At 34.4% G+C, this 24,163-nt stretch overlaps 1 protein-coding gene and 1 pseudogene across 6 annotated transcripts in view; one reads left to right on the top strand and one right to left on the bottom strand.

The window, feature by feature from the left end:
- Positions 1-24,163, bottom strand: part of PDS5B (PDS5 cohesin associated factor B) — a 163,850-nt gene that overhangs the window by 122,895 nt on the left and 16,792 nt on the right. The gene's annotated exons all lie outside the window — the stretch shown is intronic.
- Positions 17,006-17,887, top strand: LOC102515934 (annotated as a pseudogene).

Consider the following 24,163-nt stretch of genomic DNA (forward strand, 5'->3'; position numbering starts at 1 on the left):
AAACTCAGGAGTGAAGAAAGTGTTATTCTCAACTCTGCATGTGTGTTGCCCATATGGGTACTATAATGACACTTTTGTAAAACAAGCACCACTACAACGTACACCAAAAATAAAAGCACCTCTGGAGAGACAGGAAATAAAATGGAGAAATAAGTTCAGAACTAAATTAATAGGAAAATACAGAATTCAAAATTATTTTATTGTCTGTTAAAATGGAATACAGATATGGTTCGAACTAGGGATTGAAGATAGCTCTCTTACAGATGTGTTATTTCAAAGTGTTTGTAATAGTGTTTTTAAAAAGCAATCCTTAAAGGAAACAAACCAATAATCAATCCATAGGTATTATGAACTGCCACCCTTCGAGCTTTTCTCAATTAACATTTTTCCCTTAAAACTGAACTTTCAAATGAAAAGTAGGCAACAGATATTCCAGGTTACATACTATGACAAAGATTCTTAACTGTCAGACACCTCTGCCTGAAACAAGAATAAAATCACAATCTCCCTCTTACTAACCATGGCTCTTCCTTCCTCCCTCCTTCCCAACCAGTCTCCCTCTATCTCCCACTGCAAGATCCTAAACAGCACAGAAGAGTTCAATTAGATGATGCAATGAATTCCATCAAATGATCCAACTCTCATCTCCATCCCCATATTTCACCTCTCTTCCAGATCTAAAACTCTGTAATTCTACTATCTTATTGTATCATATACTCCTAGTTGTCTGTAATTCTTACTATTCAGCTATCCAACAATATCAGTTAAATCACAGATCCATTAATGCAAATTACTCAATTACTACAATTACTCATTTTAAAGTTAATTTTTGATCTCTTCTTTCTATATTTTCTTAGGAAAACAAACTTAGGTCAGTCAGTACAGAAATTGGTTTTATTGTCTTTCACTTTCAAAGAAGGTATTTCTTTTTAACCCCCTGGCAATCACAAATTTTCTTCAGTTAGATGGGTAAAAATTCACAGAAACTGAACTGCATTTTAAAAATAAATACTAGTCAGAAATAAACTTTAAAATACAGACTTTCTTCTGAGATGCAAATAGACAACTCAGAAGATTAGCTTTGTACAAATATCTATAGCTTATCCTACAGAGGTGGCTCCATTTTCTTGTTTATAAAATGTAGGTAACTATTTGCTTAATCGCTGTATAAACTATAAAGCACTACACATACAGCTACCAAACTGTGCACCGAGACATCTTGGAACACCATGAACACCACAGCAAAGTCACAGGTATTGTAGGATACTTTTAATTATGAAGGAAAACACGGCAATTGTCAAGAGCTGTCAAACACGAGGTGAACTACTAGCTCAAGGGAGTACCATTTCAACATGAGATCATTCTACGTTCCTTTTGATGGTTACCATGTCTTTGAGAAACTGGGTTTGGGGCAGTTGATGTGATAATAAGTACTGCATGGAAATCAATGTGAAACAGGAAATGCAGGTGGCAGTGTCGAATCTGATTCTAGTAAGACTTTAGAACTTGTACATGCCCAACAGGCATACAAATCCCATCAATAAGTAACTGTCGTTATTTAATAATAAAAAAGAACTATTTTTTTTCTTTCAATGTAAGTGTAATTCTTGGACCAGAAATACTTATTAAGCTATTGTACCTAACTAAACAGAATTGTTAGGTATCATTTTTCACTATGAAAAAATGATGAAACACTAAAAGCACCATGAACCAAGAAATTCTCAATGCAGGGATTCTCACAGACGTTTTGCACCATGGTACAACATTTACCCTATCTACACTGGTGACAGGGCAATGAAAATTAAAAATTGTGAACACTGAAAAAATACCAAAAATGAGTAAGATGGTAACAGGCTTATCACCATCACATTTCATTCTAGAAAAGCAGGAGACAAAACTAAAGGTTGAATACAGTAATTAAATAAGGGGGAAAAAATAAGGAAAAAAAACCCCAAATGTTGTTGTATTATGTTGGTTTATTTAAAGACAAGTCAGTCTCATAGCCTTGGTTACCTAACAACAGTCTTCACTCTAGCAGATGAGCTCACTTTCAAACAAAATCTCCCACTATATTCTAAATTACACAGTATTTAAAAAGCAGAAGTCTCTGTTTGCTGATGAGGAGCCTAGGACCATAGCCCGGCCTACCTCCTCCGCACTTCTGACAGTATTCACTGGAGCCTCTTTAACAGTTAGTTTTAGGTTGCTGCAGGGAAGGAGGGAGGCCTTCCCTTACCTTCAATTAGGTGGCTCAGCTTTACAGAGGGTTAAATAATGGATTCTTTGAGGAGGCACAATCCATGGCCTAAAGCTAGGACAATGACTTTCAAACTTATTTTTTTAACTGCAATACAACCCAGTATATAAATACAATGGAAAAAAAAGTCTCAATTATATTCTTCTCGTATGTAATTCATTCTGAGATTTTCCTACACAAATTGAAACATGGTTTACAAAACTCTGGCCTAAAAAATTACCTCAGTGACTTCTCAACCTAAAATAAATAAATAGATAATTTAAAGTGCATTAAGAGAGAAGGAGAAAAGAGAACAAATTTATTATTTGGAAATAATATAACAAAATCTTAAGATTTTCAACTCACCATCCATTCCAAAAACCAAATAAAAACAACAGAAAAGGCAGGAAGAGGGAGAATAAGGAAGGAATGAATCTGCATGAATAAGAGCTGACTGTAAAAAAATAAAATCATCAAAATTTTATCTCTAGTTAAGAAAGAACTTTCCAACTTGAAAATAAGAATAAATCTTTAACTCTTTTTCAACACAACTGCTGATTTTACAGTGGTCAACTACATTATAACATTTCTTTCTCCTACTCCCCCAAACCATTAAATTGGTCAAATAAACAAAAACTAAGGAAAAAATGACAGCAGTGTCAGAAATCAAAAGATCACCAATACTGATAGTCAACACAAGCAAAACCAGGACTCAGTAGAACACCTCAACTCAGAAATGGGGTGGGGGAGGAGAGGACTGAATGAAGACAAGAAGATAAAAGTTCCTTAGCTTTGGGCCACCATAATTAACAAACAAGCAAACAGAATCTTCCAATAATATACTCTTACCTCTACAGCAACACCTTTCCTAATTCCTGCCAGTAACCTCAGCTCAAATAACACAGCAAACAATAGGATTCTGAAAGTCCACCAGAAACCAAAATAGAATTAAGAGATAAAGACTTTGCACTTGAGCTTTCTTGACTTGGCATAGACTGTAAGACACATCAAGTTGGGATTTAGTGACCCAGATGCTCTCTCAGCCATCTGTTTTGCTCACAGGAGACACAAGCCCATCAGTGTGCTCCCAACCCACATACCCTAAAAATAATTCTACTTTTAAAGCCTGCCTCAGTTATTTACCAAACTTGGGATAAGTCACAAAGAGAAAAAACTAGAGCTACCCATTCCCTTAGAAGGACCCATCTAGAGAAAATAATCCTAATTGGTACAATGGCTAAAGAAGCCCACACCTGCTACCAATAATGACTAATTGAGAATTTCACTTACAAATATAACTGAATAAGGATAAATCAACAAAGACAACAGGAGAGTCAGAATCCAAAACAGGTACACAAACTGAGAATGAGAGAAAAGGCCAAATAAAATAAAGTTAATACAAAAAGACACAACAGAAAGTTTTTTAATTAGTACTGGCAATGAAATGTGGAGAAACTTGTATACATAGTAACTAAAGTAAGCTGCTATGAAAAGCAGCAATAGTAAAACAGAGAATTCTAGTGACCTGAGGGCATGATAAATTCCAACTGGAAGGGATGAGGGGAGAGAGAACTATACCAACAAAAGCAGTGAAGAGCTCAACAAATACGCTTAAAAAAATTGAACACTCATATCCAGTAGTATACAGTCTATCTATTATGAAGGGCCTAAATGCGTCAACAGAAAACTGTAATACTGTTGAACTCATATAAGGAAAAATCTATAAGAGCATTTCCATAATCCACCTTCACTTCTATACTCCCCATCTCTCCATTCTCGTAAAAATAGAATGACTTGAAACTTGGGCAGTAAGCAGTATGCACGTGGAGATTCAAGAGGGCAAATGTCCATATCAGCACTGTGCCAGCTACAAGAAGGAAGTTGAACCTGAGAGTCATCCTTTAAGCATGGACCTTAGAAAGTTCCCAGGATATAATAAATCCTATATCTTAGCAGGTGCAGAAGCAAATCCTCTGTGGACTTTAAAAAAAAAAAAAAAAAAAACTTCTCAGTGTAGACGCCCAAATTTTCCACATATTAAGCTCAAGCAAAACATGAATTCTATTCAAGGATCACCAAACACATAAGAAAATGAACACCACATGCGAGATTCATGCACCACCGAATTCAAATATTAAAATTTGATTGCCAAAAGGTAAAATATGGATGAAATGCTAAAAGAAAACTGTTAAATGAAATTACAAAATAAGCTAGCAGGAAGAGGCTGCTGAAAATAACCAGAAAGACTGGGGGGGACAGGGATTGTAATAAAAGTAACAGTTGATCTCAAAATTTCAATGGACCATTTAAAGAGATTAAAATTGGATAGAAAAAGTCATAAAAGTTAGCAATTTGAATCAACTACCTAAAATGCAGGGTCAAGAGACAAACAGATGAGAGATTTTAAAGGGATTTAAGAGATACTGGTTGACAAAGAGAAATGTAAACTATAACTGTAGCTACTACAACTTGGTAATGAAATCACAGCATAAAAAGATACTTTGTAACACTGAAAATATAAAGGAAGAAGAGTAGAAGGATAAAACTTTTATAGGTGAGTGACAATAAATTGTTATCAGCAGAAAAAGGACTATTTATAAGATGTTTTATGTAAACCTCATAGTAACTACACCAAGCAAAAATCTAGAGGAGACATAAAACAAATAAGGCAGAGACTGAGCAAATCGCCCTGGAAACCCACCTACAAAGGTAAACAGAAAGAAAAGGAAACAAAGGAAAGACAAAATAACCAGAAGGCAAAAGATAAAATGGCAGTAGTAAACCCTTACATATCAATAATGACCCTAAATGTAAACTGACCTCACCTACCAAAAGACACAGTAGCTGAATGAATAAGGAAAACAAGACCCAACTATATGCTGCCTATAGGAGACTCACTTCAGCTCTACAGACATACTAGACTCAAAAGTGAAAGGACAGGAAGATGATATTCCAAGCAAATGGAAATCAAAAGCAGGCAGGCAGAGCATACTTGTATCAGACAAAACAGACTTCAAGCCAAAAGAGTAACAAGAGACAAAGGTCATTATGCAACGATAAAGGGATCAATATGTACAGACATAACAAAACTAAGTGTAAATGCCCCTAACACTCAAGCACTGAAAATATTAAGCAAATACTAACAAATCTTAAAGGAGAAATAGACAACAATACAATAATAATATGGGACTTCAAACTCCCCCTATCAGCTATGGATAAATCATCCAAACAGAAAATCAGTAAGGAAACAATGGAATTGAACCACACTTTAGAACATATGGACTTAACAGACATATAAAGAACAATTAATCCAACAGCAGCAGAATACACATTCTTCTCAAGTGCACATGGAACATTCTCCAGAATAGATCTTAGGCCACAAGACAAATCTTGGCAAATTTGATAAAACTGAAACTATATCAACTATCTTTTGGAACCAGAAAAAGAAGAACACATTAAGTTCAAAGTTAGTAAAAGAAAGGAAACAATAAAGATCAGAGCAGAAATAAGAGAGACCAGGAAAACAATGAAAAGGATCAAAATGACATTAAGAGGTGGTTCTTCAAAAAGATAAAGAAAATAGACAAACCTTTAGCTACTTCAAAAAAAAAAAAAAAGAAAAGAAAAGAAGACTCAAAATTAAAGACAAAAAGGAGACATTACAACTGATAATACAGAAATACACAGAATCATAAGTGACTACTAAGAACAATTTTTATGCCAACAAATTACATAACCTAGAGGAAACTGATACATTTCTAGAAACAACCTATCAAGACTAAATCAAGAAGAAACAGAAAATTTGAACAGATCAATAATGAGAAGAGATTGTATCAATAATTTGAAACCTCCCAACATAGAAAACTCCAGGACCGGACAGCTTCAATGGAAAATTCTACCAAACATTTAAAGAATTAACACAAATCCTCCTCAAACTCTTCCAAAATATTAAGAAAGAGGGAACATGTTCTAACTCATTCTACAAAGACAGCATTACCTTGATACAAAAACCAGATAAGGATACCATAAGAAAAAATATATAGACCAATATTCCTTATGAATATAGATGCAAAAATTCTCAATTAGCAAGCCAAATTCAAGAACACATCAAAAGGTGGGGGAGGATAAAGCTCAGTGGTAGATACTTAGCATGCACAAGGTCCTGAGTTCAATCCCCAGGACCTCTATTAAAATAAAGAAATCTAATTACCTCCACCCTTGGGGTGGGGGCAGGGGGAAGTATACATCAAAAGATCATACACCATGGCCAAGTCGGATTTATCCCTGGGATATAAGGATTGTTCAATATATGCAAGTCAATAAATGTAATGTATCACATCGATAAAATAAAAGATTAAAATCACATGATCATCTCAAAAGACACAGAAAAAGCACTGGCAAAATACAAAAATCCTTTCGTGATGAAAACCCAACATAGTGGGTATGGAAGGAACATACCTCAACATAACAAATGCCATATAAGACAAACCCACAACTAACGTTATGTTCAATGGAAAGAAATTCAAAGTGTTTCCTCTAAGATCCAGAACAAGACAAGGATGCCCATTTTCATCATTCCTACTCAATATATTACTGCAAGTCCTAGCTAAAACAGTTACACAAGATGGACAGGTAAAAAGCATCCAAATTAGTAAAACAGTTGCTATTTGCTAATGACATGATCTCATATATAGAATCCCAAAAAATACAACTAAAAACTATTTAAATTAATCAATAACTTCGGTAAAGTGGAAGGATACAAAATCAACATACAAAAATGAGCTGCAGTCCTTTATACTAATGATGAAGCATTGGAAAAATAAAGATAACTATTCAAGCTACAACAGCATCAAAAAAAAATTTTTATGAACAAATTTAACCAAGGAAGTGAAAGATCTGCATAATGAAAACTACAAGACTCCGCTAAAATAAATCAAAAACACAAACAAATGGAAAGACTTCTCATGTTCATGAATCGAAAGAATATTGTTAAAGTGGCCATACTACCCAAAGCTATCCACAGATTAAACATAACCTCCATGAAATAAAAATGACATTCTTCATAGGAATAGAAGAAATAATCCTAAAATTTGTATGGGCCCACAAAAGACCCCAAACAGCCAAAGCAATACTAAGAAAAAAAGAATAAAGCCAAAGATACCACACTTCCAGACTTCAAACTATACCATAAAACCATAGTAATAAAAACACAGAAAACAGACACATCAGCCAATGGAACAGAATAGAGTCCAGAATTAAATCCTGGCATATATGGTCAAATAATATTTAACAAGGAAGCCAAAAATACCCAAAGGGAAAATAGTCTCTTCAAGAAACAATGCTGGGAAAACTGGAGAAATATATGCATAACAAAAAAACTGGACCCCAATCACACAACACTCACAACTAACAAAAATTAACTCAAAATGGATCAAAGACAAAACAAGACTTGATACCATTAAACTCCTAGAAGAAAATGCAGGTAAGAAGCTGGCCAATATTGGTCTTAGCAATGATTTTTTTGGACACGACACCAAAAGCACAAACAGCAAAGGTAAAAATCAACAAATGGAACTATATCAAACTCAAAAACTTCTGTAAAGCAAAAGAAATAACAAAGTGAAAAAAATGTACAGAGAGAAATTTCCCAAACCATGTATCAGATAACGGGTTAATATACAAAATATACAAAGAATTTAATAACAAAAATACAAACAATCCAATTAAAAAGTAGGCAGAAAAAATAAAGACATTTTTCCAAAAAGAACATCAAAATGGCCAACAGGCACATGAAAAGATGCTAATCATCAGGGAATGCAAGTCAATACCACAATGAGATATCTATCAGGGGAGAGTATAGCTCAGAAGTAGTGTGCTTAGCATGAACGAGGCCCTGGGTTCAATCCCCGGTACCCCCATTAAAAAATTAATTAATTAAACCTAATTACCTTCCCCTCCACCAAAAAAAAAAAAAAAAAAAAAAGAGAGAGAGCTATATGATCAAGAAGGCAAGAGACAAAAGGTGTTGGCAAAGATGAGGTGTAAAGCGAACCCTTATACGTTGTTGCTGGGAATGTAAATTGGTCTAGCCCCTATGGAAAGCAACAATGGAGGTAGGTTCCTCAACAAATTAAAAATAGATCCACCATACAAACCAACAATTACACTTCTGCAATTACACTTCTCAGTATATACCCAAAGGAAATGAAAACAGGATTTTGATGAGTTCATGCACCTCCAGGTTTATCACAACTTTATTTACTATATCCAAAATATGGAAGCAACCCAAATACTCATCAGTGGATAAATGGATAATATAGAAGTAATACATACACACAAAGGAATTATTATTCAACCATAAGAAAGAAGGATAACCTGCCATTGCAACAACACAGATGTAACTTGAGCATATTATGCTAAGTGAGACAAATCTGACAAAGACAAGTACTGTATGTTATCACTTATAAGTAGAATTCAAAAAGTTAAACCCACAAAAAAAAAAATTGGTGCTTACCAGGGGGTGCATGGAGTAGGGAAAAAGGGGACAACATTGATGGTGTTTAGGGGTACAAATTTATAAGTAGCAGATAAGCCATAGAAATTGAATGCACAGAATAATGAACACAGAAATAATATTGTACTGTAGGCAATGTGATTAATATCGCTACATCTACACTCATACAACATATAAATGTATCATAGTAACCTATTGTACATCTTATACAATGTTACATGTTAAATTTATTCAATCAAAACAAAACTTTAAAAAAAAGAAAACAGACTGTGCTAAAATGAAAATAACTTTTTTAAAAAGAAATAAAAGGAAGCAAAGAAAAAGGAAAGGTAGGACAAATAGAAAATGGAAACTATAAGAAAAAGAAAAGTGGTTGCTTACATTATTATCAATGGGCAAAAAGATTTTAAAAGACAAAGAATTATAGGACATAGAGAGGTCATCAAAAATTATTAAAATATTCTAATCACCAGGAAAGTAATTTAATTTTTTTTTATTGAAGTATAGTCAGTTTACAATGTTGTTAATTTTTGGTGTACAGCCCAGTGTTTCAGTTATACATATATATATTTCTTTACATATTCTTTTTAATTATAGGTTATTACAAAGTTATTATGGTTCCCTGTGGTATACAGTAGGACCTTGTTTTATCTATTTTAAATATAGTAGTTTGTTATCTGAAAATCCTGAACTCCCAATTTATCCCCCTCACCTCTCCAGGTAACCATAAGTTTGTTTCCTATGTCTGTCTCTTTCTGTTTTGTAAATTTCATTTGTCTATTTGTGTCATTTTTTTCAGATTCCACATAAGTGATATCATACGGTATTTTTCTTTCTCTTTCTGGCTTACTTCACTTAGTATGACAATCTCCAGGTCAAAGAATGTTGCTGCAAATGGCATTTTACCCTTTTGATGGCTGAGTAGTATTCCATCATACTTATCATACATATCAAGTATTCCTTCTAAAATCAGAAACAATAATAATAATATATATACCACAACTTCTTGATCTAGTCATTTGTTGATGGACATTCAGGTTCCTTTCATGTCTTGGCTATTATATATAGTGCTGCTATGAACACCAGGGTGCATGTATCTTTTCAAACTAGAGTTTCCTCCAGATATAAGGAAAGTAATTTTAAATTTATATGAACTATTAGATAACATGCAAATATAGCAAAATTTGATAAAACCATAGGGATAATCTGACATACCCATGAACACAGTACAAAGCATTTTAACACTTATTCTACTATTGACAGATTATACACTAGAAAAATTACTAAAGATACAGAAGACTTATATAAGATAATTAACAAGTTTGATTTGTTGGTCATTTATAGAACCCTGTACCCTTATAGATTCTTAAGCACAGTATGTAACACTCAGAATAACTAATGGCAATCTTGTATATAACAAATTCAAAAGAATCCAGATCTCACACACCGCACACTTTTGACTAAAATGTAATCAATGGGTAGAAACCGAAAAGATAAGCAGTTCCACATTAGGAACTATAAAAACACGAAAATAATAAAATAATTATAACTGAGAGACATAAGAAAAAATAGACATAAAACCTGTAGGAATTAGAGAAAGTAGAATAGAAAGGAAAATTGAAAGCCTTATTTGTTTATGCTGAAAAGAAAAAAAGGTTAAAATAAATATGCTTAAGCATGAAACCTAAAAAGCCAGGAAAAGAAAATAAGAATAAACCAAAAATGATCCCAAAGAATAGAGAAAGAAAATAGTAAAGAGCAGAAATTAATTAATTAGGAGAATACATCTAAATAATTTTTTTAACTGATGAATTTCTGATGAGGTGGATCAAGAATAGAAATTTTAAGAATTAATATTAGGAATTTTAAAAAGGGATTAACTACAGAGATTAGTATGAGTATTAAAAGGATGACTTTAAGAATACATTAAGCCAAGGACTGACAACCTCTTCCTTAAAGCACTACACAATAAATGTTTCTGGCTTGTGGCTCATACCTTCTGCCCTAACTCTGCATTTATAGCACTAAAGCAATCACAGACAATATGAATGAGTATCACTCATCCAATAAAACTCTATTTACAAAAAGAGGCAGGCAGCCTGCAGGCAACAGTTTGCTGACTCCTGATTTATGCTAATAAACCTGATAACTCAGGTGATATAATTTCCTAGAAAACATGTAAGTAACAAAAACTTATTCTAGAAGAAATAAAAAAAATTTAAATAGGCTAATAATCATTAAAGAAACTGAAAATTAAAATCGTCCCACAAACAAAACATCAGGCTTAATGAGTTGTTTCAAACTTAAAGAATACAATGGTTCCATCTTTTTACAAAAGCTTCCAGAGAACAGAAATGAAAAGAGTATTTCCCATCTCTTTCTGTGAAACTAATATAACTTTGACATGAAAATCAGAAAATATTACGAAAACTCATAAGCAAACATATGTACATGAATTAGCCACGTAACTCCAACTTGTACTTTTAAAAGAGTGATATTACAGCACTGCCCAATAGAATTTTCTGCAATGGAAATGTTCTAATTTGCATTGTTCAATATGACAGCTGCTAGCTTCAATTAACACTTGAAATATGGTTGGTATGTCTTAGAAACTGGATTTTTAATTTTATTTAATTTTCATTAATTTAAATTTAAATCGCCACATGTGGCTAGTGGCTACTATATTGGACAGTACACTTATATTATGACCAAATTCAATTTATTCTAATAACCCAACGTTGGTTTATGACCAGAAAGATATCTATCAATATCACTTACCACATCAACACACTGAAGGAAGAAATAAAACTGTCTCAACACGTGAAAAATCAATACCCCTTTGCTAAAGATACAAGAAAAGGAAATATGATTACCTGATAAAGGTTACCTACCAAAAACCAACAAAAAACATCATTCTTAATGGTGAAACATATCAAGTATTCCTTTTAAAATCAGAAACAATAATAATTCCACTATCACTACTACTCTTAAATATTTACCAGAAGATTCTAACTAGTACTCTAAGAAAAGTAAATGTGTGGTATAAGGATTAGAAAGAAACTATTATTTATATTTGCAGGTGACACAATCTGCTATATAGAAATTCATAAATAGCAAAATATTAGAAAACTAAAAGCTTAGCAAGATGGACAGATTACCATGCAAAAATCTACTGTATTTCCATATACCTGTCAAAGCAACTGAAAATGTAATTTAAAATCAAAAGTATAAGGTGCGTTTTTAGAATCTAAGCAAACATGTTTAAGACCTACATGACGAAAACTATAATACCTTATTAAAAAACATAAAGTAGAATTGATTACAGGTGTATTATGTTCATATCATAAAGATATTCACTATCATAAAGATGTCAATTCTCCCCCAAAGTATTCTAGATATATAATTCAACAGAGCACCTGAAAGACTTTAGCACCAATTTTAAAATTATCTGGATGTGCAAAAAGTCAGAACACCCATTGAAAAATAAAGTAGAGGGAATGTGTCCTACCAGACAGCAAAAGTTATTACAGTGAGGATAGACAAATAGATCATGGAACAGAACTGAGTCCAGAAATAGACCCACACACATATGGAAACTTGATTATGAGAGTTAGTTTTACAGATCAACGCAGAAAAGACAGAGTCTTTATTAAAGGAATCTGAATATTCATAAAGGAAAAAAAGAATTTCAAGGCCTATCCCACTGTTGATGGCAAAAAAGATATAATAGCACCCCCAATAAACTAAAATGAAAGACGAAGGTTTAAAACAAGAGATGTGTTTTATTATCCAAGTCTGGAAAGATTTCTTAAATCAAACTAAATGTAAGTAGATACATAAATCAAAAAATAAAAGACTGATAAGCTTTACTACATTAAAATTAATACCTCATATGGGAAAAGGTATTTGCAATTCAACTTTTTTTTAAAGCTAGCAACCAGAATATACTAAGAACATCGATAAACAGTGAAGAAAAACAACCCAACAGAAAAAAAATGTCACTATCAGGTGTACCACAAGAGGAAAAAAATCTAGTAAACATTTGACAAGTCTCTTATTTATCTCATATTTTTACATTGCAAAAATGCCCAAAACAACGTGGATATGTGTTTGCCTCCCCTACAATCATTACACCCCTCTTTGATAACATAGCTGCAATGAATTTAGGGTAGTAGTAACATCTAAGTCCATTAAATAGGCCCTAACTAGCCAAGATAATCAGTATAGTTCCCCCTCCCTAGAGAGTAAATGGATGGTTTAAGGTAAAATAGATTTAAGCTATGAGGATACAGCAATTCTCTAAGTCAGGGGTACTGATTCAGAGGTGGTTCAATCATAGCTCAGGAATCTGTTTTAGATGAGACAAGTAATAAATATGCACATAATTTCACTGTCTCACTAGTGTGCGATGGCTCTCTCGCAAACAAGTTCACTCTGCAAAGACTGTCAACATCAGAGAATTTATTAATGAAAGAATTCTATTGATCGGCAAAAAAAAAAAAAGCACAAGATTATCTAAATTAAACTGCTCACTATTCCTGATTTATATAAATATCTTACAGCAAACCAGGATGAGAAAGAAAATTCTTCAATACAATAAACTAGTTTTCAGAAGTAAAGAACAAATAATTAAACTTAATTACAAAACACTAGACCATTTCTACTGAGACTAGTGAAAAGCCTCACAATATTCATTTGGATTTGTGACGTGTTAAGGAACGAAATTTCCTAGTCCAGCTACATTCAACAACAAAAAAGGGTTTACTGTCAGGAAAATAAACAGTAATCCCAAAGTAGAGAAGGTTTTCGGTATGGTTCCATTACTGCTCCTGGTTCTAATTCGGTCCCATTTCCTTGACTCTTCCCTTAGTCCCATGCCAGTTTCAACCTCAAGATACCAGGCAATGGGAACACAGACTACATTTTTTTGTATTTACATGCGGAGATAGGTATAATAGCAAAATACTGAAAATTGCCTACATGTCCTGCATTGGAAAAGTTAAGCAATTTTTGGTATACACATACAAAACTAAAATTGATGAGGCAATTTATGTGCTGACCCAGATCAAAGTCCAAAATACATATTAAATTGAAGCAGCAAAACAATACACATATATACTACGATCTCCATTTGTGTTTTTAAAATATAAAATTGTTTAAAAGAGAAAAAGTAATTGTCACTTCTAGCTTAGCATCTTGACAAATTTCTAGAACCCAAGATGTAACTATATTTCACAGTGTTAGGGAAGTCTCTGGCTGCAGGCAAGTACATTATGAAAATACTTCAGTATTTTGAAAAGAAAAGTTTACTTTTAGATTGGCAAATTATTGTATTTATTATATAATAAATGAAAGAATAAAACTAATAGTCGCTAAGCACCTATTTGCGAGGAGCTACATAAGTTACTTTTATGTACTTTGTGTTATTCCAGTAACCCTGAGATACATGATGTTCTCTTAGAGATTAAGAGAAGCAACATGTCCACAGTCCACAAGGTCGTAACACTTGTAATTGATAAAGCCAGACTTAATTCCAAATTTAATTCCAATAGAACACTCTTCAGACATTAAATGGACCTTGAGGGCATTATGATAAGTGAAATAAGTCAGAGAGAAAAAGACAAATACCCTATGATATGACTTATATGTGGAATCTAAACAGAACAGAAAACAACCGAATTCATAGCTACAGGGAACAATTTAGATTGGTGGTTGCCAGAGGTAGAGGAAGAGATGGGCAAAATGGGTGGACATGGTCAAAAAGTACAAATTTTCAGTTATAAAGTAAGTAAGTCATGGGGATGTAACATGGTGACTATATACAATAATATTGCATTGTACATTTGAGATTTGCTAAGAGTGAATTTTAAAAGAAAAAACTCCTAACTGTGTGGTGACAGAGGTTAACTATAATTAGGCTTACTGTGGTGATCATTTCACAATATATACAAATATCAAATCATTATATTGTATACCTGAAACTAATAAGTCAATTACATCTCAATTTAAAAATTTTAACATTAAAATTTTCACTAGTCCTTATCTTCCATTATTTCCCCATACATTTAACTTTCCACAACTTGCCACCCTTAGAAACTCAAGAATCCTTTTCCTCTGTCCTGTCACTTCTCTAAAAATGCATTATTCTTTTGTCAGTCTAATTTGTAAGGCCCCAGCCAGCAAACTTAAGATAGAGAAAAAAGGTTACATACATACAACAGATTAGCAAGAGAAAAGACAGACTTTTATTCACATATGTATGTATACAAACAAGTTTACAGAAAAATGTGACTCAAGGAGATGTTTAGAATCTGGGACTTATATAGCACCTTAATAAGTGAAGGGCACTTACAGGAAAATAAATGACTTTTTGGAAAGATAAATGGGCCCTTACAAGAACAGATGAGAGACAAGGTAGTTCTGTGACAATGTCTATTTAGGTATGGTGTAGCAACTTTTCATCTCCAGTGATAAGAGTCAATCTTTCCTGGCTGCTCCCCAAAAGGGAATTTATGACAATTGAGTTCTTTGGGGAAACTCCGTTTTTAGGCAGGTTAAGAGATTTCTTCTCAAAATAACTTTTATGCCATGGTCACTTATTCTGGACTCCTTTAAGTGTCAAGACTATAACAACAGAAGAGAGAGACTAGGCTCAACTCTGAATACAAGGATAAGTGGGAATTTTTAACAAAAACAAAAAAACTTTTATAGCTCAAAGGACAGTATCAACAAAGTGAATGACAACCAACAGAATGGGAGAAAAATTACATAATCATAACTGATAAGGGGCTTATATCTAGAATATATAAAGAACTATTACAACTCAATTTTAAAATGTGACAAAGGCTCTGAATAGTCTTCCAAAGAAGATATGCAAATGGTTAATACACACATGAAAAGTTGCTCAACATCATTAACCATCAGGAAATGCAAATCAAAATCCCAACGAAATACTTGTTCACACCCACTAGAATGGCTGTAATCAAAAACACAGACAACAATAACAAGTGTGGACAAGGATGTAGAGAAATTAAAACCTTCATACACTGATGGTGGGAATGTTAAATGACACTGCAGCTTTGGAAAACAGTCTGGTATTTTCTCAAACAGTTAAACAGTTACCAAATGATCCTACGTATATATCCAGAGAAATAAAAATGTATGTCTGCACATAAACTTGTACACAAATGCTCATTATAGTATTATTCATAATAGCTAAAGCAGAAACAACTCAAATGCCCATCAACTAACGAATGGATAAAATATTGTCTACCCATACAATGAAATATTTGGCAATAAAAAGAAATGAAGTACTAACATATAATACTACAAGATTGCTGAACTTTGAAAACATTAAGTTAAAGATACCAACTACAAAGGACTAAATAATAAATGATTCCACTAATATGAAATGTATGGAATAGGCATATCTCTGGAGACAGAAAGCAGATCAATGACTGCAGGATGGAGGGGGGAAGGAGGGTGAGATGCTAGGAGGTGTTGGCTAAGAAATGTAGGTTTCTTTTGGGATAATGAAATGTTCTAAAATTATGGTAATAATGCATAACTCTGTAAATATACTAAACCACTGAGCTATACACTTTAAATTAGTGAACTGTATGGTATACAAATTATATCGAAACAAAGATGTTTAAAAATATCAATGTGATAAAAGCTATAATAAAAGCATATACCAGTCCAGGCAAAGAATCAGGAGTCTGACAGTGTATAGTAGGGATAAGGAAACCTTCCCTGAGAAATCACACTTCAGTAAATCTCCAAAAAAGATGCACTAAGTCTGCCAACAGAACAAATCTAGGCAGAGGATTTCAGACGAAATTAAAAGAAATGTATAGACATGCAAGAGAATATGACAGTACAGGGTAATTTCACATAGCCAGAACTCAGAAATTTTGTCGCTAAGTAACTAAAGATTCTGCTGGAGAGGGAAGCAGAGGCAGATTCATCAAGAAACCTAAATGATCAAATTTATTTTTTTCTTGTGAGCAATGAGAATTTAAAGTTTTAACCAAGGGAATAAAATGATCAAATGTCTTTTACATAAACTATTTTGACAGTTCCTGAAAGATGGACTAGAAAAAGGTAAGAATAGAACTTAAGAGACTGATTAGGAGGTTACTAATTTTTTAAATTTACTTTTTTAGTGAACAAAAGATTCTTTAAATTTTATAGTGCTTTACAATTGTCAAAGGTTTCACACACGATTTCATAAAATCCCATAATAACCCTTTCTTTTATCCTCTATCCCTATTTTGTCCTTCTCTCCCCTTCCTTCTCCCACTGGTTTGCTCTCTATAAAAAAGCTCTTTTTCGTGGCACCTCAGAGGCAGTCAGCTGCTTCAGAATGAAGTTGAACATCTCTTTCCGAGCCACTGGTTGCCAGAAACTCACTGAAGTAGATGATAAATGCAAACTTCATACCTTTTATGCAAAGCATATGGCTATAGAAGTTGCTGCTAATGTTCTGGGTGAAGAATGGAAGGGTTATATAGTCCAAATCAGTAGTGGGAAATGATAAACAAGGTTTCCCCATGAAGCAGGGTGTCCTGATCCATGGCTGTGTCTGTCTGCTACTGAGTTAAGGTGAAGTTCTGTTATAGATCAAGGAAAACTGGAGAAAGAAAGTGCAAATTTGTTCAGGGTTGCATTGCGAATGCCAATCTAAGTGTTCTCAATTTGGTCATCATAAAAAGGGGACAGAGAGGATATTCCTGGACTCACTGATACGACTGTGCCTCATCGCCCTGGGGTCCAAAATAGCTAGAATTCACAAACTTTTCAATCTCTCTAAAGATGATGTCTGCCAGCATGTCATGAGAAAGCACCTAAACAGAGAAAGTAAGAAACCAAGGACCAAAGCACCCAAGATGCATGCAGTGTTTGTTACTCCACATGTTCTGTAACACAAACATCAACCTATTTGCCCTGAAAGAACAGCATGCTAAGAAAAATAAGGAAAGGCTGCAGAATATGCTAAACTTTTGGCCAAAAGAATGAAGGAGGTCAAAGAAAAACACAAGGAACAAACTACCAAGAGACAGAAGCTGTCCTCTCTGAGAGCTTCCATCTCTGAGTTCAGTCAAAAATATGATGTTCCAAGAGTAACAAATAAATAAGGTCAGATATTAAAAAAAGAGAGAGAGAGAAGGAAAAAGAATCATGAGGATCTGGATTAAACCAAAAGCAATAAACATAAAGAGGAAGAGAAGGTGTGAGAGATTACAGAAATAGTAAATTTAATAACTAATTTGAGAAAGAAGAAAAACCAATTAAGGAATGAAAACCAGGAGTCAGGTCAAACTTCAGATGTTGATTTGGGGGTAACCAACATAGAATGGAAGCCACAGAAATGAATGACCTTATGCAAGCAAAGCTCAGAAAGGAGATGAGGGGGAAAAAAAAACCCAAAACACTGTGGAATAGTTTTTCCTCAAATTGAAATGTCCCTATATATAACCAATTCACACCAGTAAAACCCATAATTAATTATTATATTAGGAAACTAACCATAAAGGTTAATAATACTTCATGAAAAAATTAGATAGCTCTAAAAAGGGTGACAATTTCAGTCTCATTTATGTTTTTCTGTAAGAAAGGTTTTAAAGGTTTAGACTAAAGGCAGCATGGTATAATATTAAGAGGAGAAGAAATAACAACATACTGAGTACCTATCTAGCCTGTGCTCACAGTTCTAAACACTTAATGTGTATTAATTCATTTAATCCTCACCAGCAACCTTTGGAGGTAAGTAATCTCCTTTCCTAGAAAGTGATGCACAAAGAGGTTAAGTAATTTGCCCAAGGCGGAAAGGCTAGTAAGGTCTGGGACAAGGACTCTTAACACAGTTCCAGAGCCCACATATGTTACCACTGTACTGGCTCTCAAAGCAAAAAAACAAAAACATGATAATACTTTGGTTCAAATGTTGGGTCTACAACCAATCTTGGCATATTGGTAACTTAAGCAGCTCAGCCTGTCTCCTCAGCTATAAGAAGGAAATAATGACACTATCAAAGGATTATTATGAGTATATAGTAATGAATATAAAACACCCGGCTAATTATTACCAAGTAGTAATAATAAAAATTTACTGAGTACATATTGGCATATATCAAGACACTGTCAAAGACACTTTATATAGATTATTTTATCTATTCTTCAAAACTGTCTCAAAAAGTATCATTACTCTCCTAACCATTTTTACAGGTTAGGAAATAGATTCAAAGAGATGGAGAGATTTGTGCGTGATGGTGTTACATGGTAGGATGAATATAAAATGGCCCCAATTCTCCACCCCTCCTAGTATCCATACCCCCAGCAATGTGACACTGCAGCTCCTCCCAACAAAAGGCAAAGTTGATTTCCCCACATCTTGAGCCTTGTCTGGCCTCATGACTTGCCCTGAACCAACAGAAAGTGGCAGAAGTGACACTGTGCCAGTTTCAAGTGCTGACCTCAAGAGACCTTGCATGTTTCTACTACCTCTCTTAGAATCCTGCCCCCCACCATGTGAACAAGACCAGACTTGCCTAATAAATGATGAGATATGTGCCTCAGTCACCCTCCATCATCCAGCAGATAGTCAGCCAACCGCCAGAAATATGAGAAGCCACCATAGATCAGCCAGCCTCCAGCCAACCTGCCAGGTGACCACAGATACATGAGCAATCCCAGATGAAATCAGCTCAACTGTAATGAGCCAAATCTAGCCCAGATGATCAGAGTCATCCACCTGATCTACAGATTCATAATAACACACACTCATTTTAAGCCACTGAAATTCTGGGGGAGTGGGGGTTGTTACCGAGTAATAGCTAACTGGAATTCATGGTAAGCAGAAGAGCTGGGATTTAAGGCCAGGCAGTCTGGCTCCAAGCTCACCATCCTAATCACTACATTATTATAATTTCCAGTTTCAGATTAGACATGACATGCAGTGCTACTATAGTATTTTCACTTGTGAAAAAGAAGTCATTTACGCTCACTGTTTTAGTCTTATTAACTTATAAAAGCTCAAAATAGTAAATACAATTGTTTGCTTTAGGTAAATAAAAAATCCAAAAAAGCACGTCAGATCTAGAATCAGAATGCAACAGCTACCGACCACCTGTCCATTATTAAATACTGGGTAATAAACAAGAAAAAACTACACGCACATTTCGGATATATCTACAATTCTTTCAAAGTAAATATTTCTGAACAGGGTATCCTGATTAACTCCCGAGTACTGTGAGACTATATTATTTTGTATTAATTCATTCTCATTCTTAACTGACTTACTTTGCTTCCCAATTCACTGATACATAACACAATACATCATATGATGCATTCATCCATGCCCATACAGTTCCCTTGGTAGATCTTAATTTCCACCAAGGGATACAGTAATAGTTTCATTCAACTGGAAGTTGAGACTGTCACCCAGCCACTTTGGGCTTTTCGTGTCAATGAATCAACAAAGAGGGTTACAGAACTGACTAGGGTGACTGATCTTACAATCAAGGGGAAGCTGGGCTGCTACTATACAAGAGGGGCTAAGAAAAAGTATGTCTGGAATGCAGGAGTTCCTCTAGAAGGCCACTTAGTATTTCCATGTACTGTGATTAAAGGCAGTGGAAATAATCCAGGCAGGCTGGCTAATGACACAGACCCTTAAGGAATGAAGATTTAGGTCACCCTACCAGGCAAGAAACCACAATCAGCTGAGGTACTTGCCAAGAACAGAGGGAATGTGGAATGACAGCCGGAGAAGGCAATTACAGGTAGCAACCACAACCACATGACTAGCTGCAGAAATGAAAACTCTAATGAGTATTTTTTCTTTTTATGATATAAAAAATTGTATATTAGTCAATTTATTTTTATCTCCCTTTCTACAACCATCTGATAGTAGCTAATATAATATCGTATTACCAAATTTAAGTTATGTAAGTAATGTAAGTTTATCCTTACATTAAGGATATAAGTAGAAAATGTGACGTAGGTAGAAAAAAAATTAACACAACTATGGATAAAGGGATTTTGTACCTTTTCTTAAGGAAAGGATTTGTATGTTATCAGCTGAACAAAGGATAGTTGCATTATGTTCACCAAAAGTACAGGTTTGTAATTTGCTTTATTTTTAAGTTAAATATGATTAAAAGAGGTTTGCATTGGTGCTGTGGTGACAAGGGATGGTCTGTGATGGCTTTTTATCTTAGCTGGGTTGCAACTACATTTTCCGAAATACCATTCCCCACATGGTTGTGGGTTAGGTTGGGCCTCAAAAAGTTTTTCCACGAGATTCAGAAGACAGAAGTGAAGCAGCAGCCAAGTTAAGAACATCAACATAAAGTCAGGTGTTACGGCAGTTCTCACACAGTCATGGCTCTTTAGGCTCACTTTCATTGACATGGGGCAGCGACTGGGCCCAAAGCTCTTCCAGCTCCTGTCAGATCTCCACCTTTGCTCTTCCAGATTATACCGAGGCAAGTGTGTGTGCAGCTCCATGATGAGGTGTCCCACACCTACTGCAGGTCACCTGCATCATCAAGGTTGCAGGTGTGAAACCAGTGAGAGTTATGAAGGCTCAAGTTCGGGCTCATACATTCCAATTCATTTCTACAAGTTCTAAATCTTCTTTGCAGGTTCTAGTTTAACCTCACCTTACCCCCATTTCATGTCCATCTTCCCTTCCCAACTGCCAGCCCTACTGACTTCAAGCCTAGCACCAGATTCAGGTACGTATAATTAGTTCCTACAATTGGTAAAAAACAATCACTACAATAATTTTACTTTTCAAGCAAACTCTAATCGATAGTGATGAAAATGTTATTTAGGGTTAAACTATTGTAGAAAAGGCTGAACGTGTTCACCTGCCTCTTCTCTATGGGCTGAACGTGTCCACCTCTTCTCTACCTCTTACAACACTCAACTAAAGAGAAAAAGTCAAATATCACATATTGGGGTTATAATGTACCTCACTTTTCTTCCATGAGCAAAAATACTTAAGGATTTACCTGAAGAATACTAAGTTTTGAAAGCGTTTACTTTCTAAAAGAGCAAGTTCAAATTTTAAAATCTACCTTCTTATCTTTAAAGTTATATGTACATTAAAACAACAAAATAAGCTGTTCGAATTCAAGAGAGCAACTAAAAATCAACACCCCTTAATATATGTATTTTGACTATACGTTAACCTTAGACTTGTACTAGAAGCACAAAACACTCAGTTTATTAAAAAATGTATTGCCATTACATTTACAATCTCTACAATCAACTCACCGAGTTTCCTCTTGAACATACTTTCTTTTAAATATATTTTGCTTAAAGTCAAAACCATAAACTCAAATATTTGTAAAATGATCCTATCCTCTGAACCTGAGCTGGTTCTAGCTAACCATTTAAACGTAAATAGATGTCCCACAGCCCTATCATAAACACGAATTTTGAGACAGAAGCCGTTGAGACAAACATTTACATTTTAGTACTTCTTACACAAAGTAGAAATACCAAGAGAAGTAAAAGCCTATCTAAGACAGTTGAAAAATGACATTTTCTTCCAATATTATCTGGTCCCATGTGTCCCAATGCTGTCTATCAAAGGCTGCTGCTAATAAAGTGGGAGAGAAATAGCAACAGAAATACGGCTGTCCCTCTTACCAGTCTTTGTAAACATTCTTTAGCTCAAGGCTTTTCACTAAATAACTACCTATTAAAACCAAGTATATATAATTGAAGCACTAGTGAGTTTCTATCTTATGTTAAAAACGTGTAACCCTAAAACAAAATGTGTGTTAAATCAGCAACTGTGCTTAAAGGGCCAGTCTGAAATAAATCAAAATGAGTCTGAAGAGTTCTAACAATAGTGGAGTAGCTTCTGCCAACTCATTAAACTAACCCTTTCATAGATAACAATTGTAAAAAAACAAAAAACAAACAAAAAAAAAAAAACTCTGGGTAAAATAATGATTTGAAAGCAGAAAGAGAAGGTAGAAACTGGAAAATCTGACCACTGAAAGAAGGGAAATACAATCGAAGAGATTCAAATTTATACAGCTTTTCCCGAGGGCATTCCTAGTCTGCAAAAAGCACAGGGCTACTGGAACTCAAGCAGAAAGTTGCAGTTTTATTAAATTCATGGCCACAGAGTTGCCAGAGATTCACAGGGGAAATTCAGGAGATGGGTGTGACACAGCAGCATAAGCTTCAAAAACTGATATAACTCTTTCAAATTCTTCACCGACCCCTGAACTAAGTATACTCAGGGAAGAGTCCAAGGAGCCCAGTGGAAAACAACAACTGGAAAGCTGAAAGAACTCAGCCACAATCTCAGCTGCTGCCCACTGCAGAGGAGACATGAGCCTGACCAAGTTACGAGGGCTTAAAAAACATCTCAGGCTTTCTACAAACCGATCTTAAAGTATAAGACCAAGCCACCACAAGTTGAAGATGATTTATTAATATAATTATAATTTATAATATATAATATTATAATATAATTATAATTTATAATTAATTTAATTATATTCATCAGAGGAAGACAAAGAGAATTTAGGGATGATACACAATGTCCACTCTAAAATTAAAACTTTCTACACATGAAAAGCAGCAGGAAAATGTGACCTATTCTCAAGGGTGGAAAAGAAGTAGTAAACAGAAAAAGGCAATGAAATAACTCACATGAGAGAATTAACAAACAAGGACTTTTAAAGCAGCTACTAAAAATCTGTTCGAGGACTTAATGGAAAACATGGTGACAATGTAGAATCTCAGCAGTAAAATGGAAACAGTTAAAAAATGAAATAGAACTAAAGATTACAGTATTTCAAAGTGCAGAGACATCTGCACCCCCAAGCTCATGGCAGCATTATTCACAATGGCCAAGACATGGAAACAACCTCAACATCCATCAAAGGATGAATGAATAAAGATGCAGTATATATATTTAAGAGAATATTATTTGGCCATGAGGAAGGATATCCTGCCATTTGTGACAACATGGATGAAACTTGAGGGTATTATCTAAGTGAAATAAATCAGAGAAAGATAAATAATGCATGATCTCACTTATACGTGGAATCTAAAAAGCCAAACTCATATAAACAGAGCTGCCAGGGGCTAGGGGGTTGAGGTAGGGCGGGAAGAGGTATGGAGATTCTGTTAAAGAGTACAAACTTTCAGTTATAAGATAAATAAGTTCTGGGAATTTAAATCTAATGTACAGCATGATGACTACAGTTAACAATACTGTACTGTGTACTTGAAAGCTGCTAAGAGAGTAAATTTTACATATTCTCACCACACACACAAAATAATGTTAAATATGTGAAATAACAGATGTATTAACTAACCTAATTGTGCTAACCTTTTAACAATATATACATATATCAAATGATCATGTTGTACAGGCT

The sequence above is a fragment of the Camelus ferus genome, chromosome 14 (genome assembly GCF_009834535.1).
Source record: "Camelus ferus isolate YT-003-E chromosome 14, BCGSAC_Cfer_1.0, whole genome shotgun sequence".
Taxonomy (NCBI): domain Eukaryota; kingdom Metazoa; phylum Chordata; class Mammalia; order Artiodactyla; family Camelidae; genus Camelus; species Camelus ferus.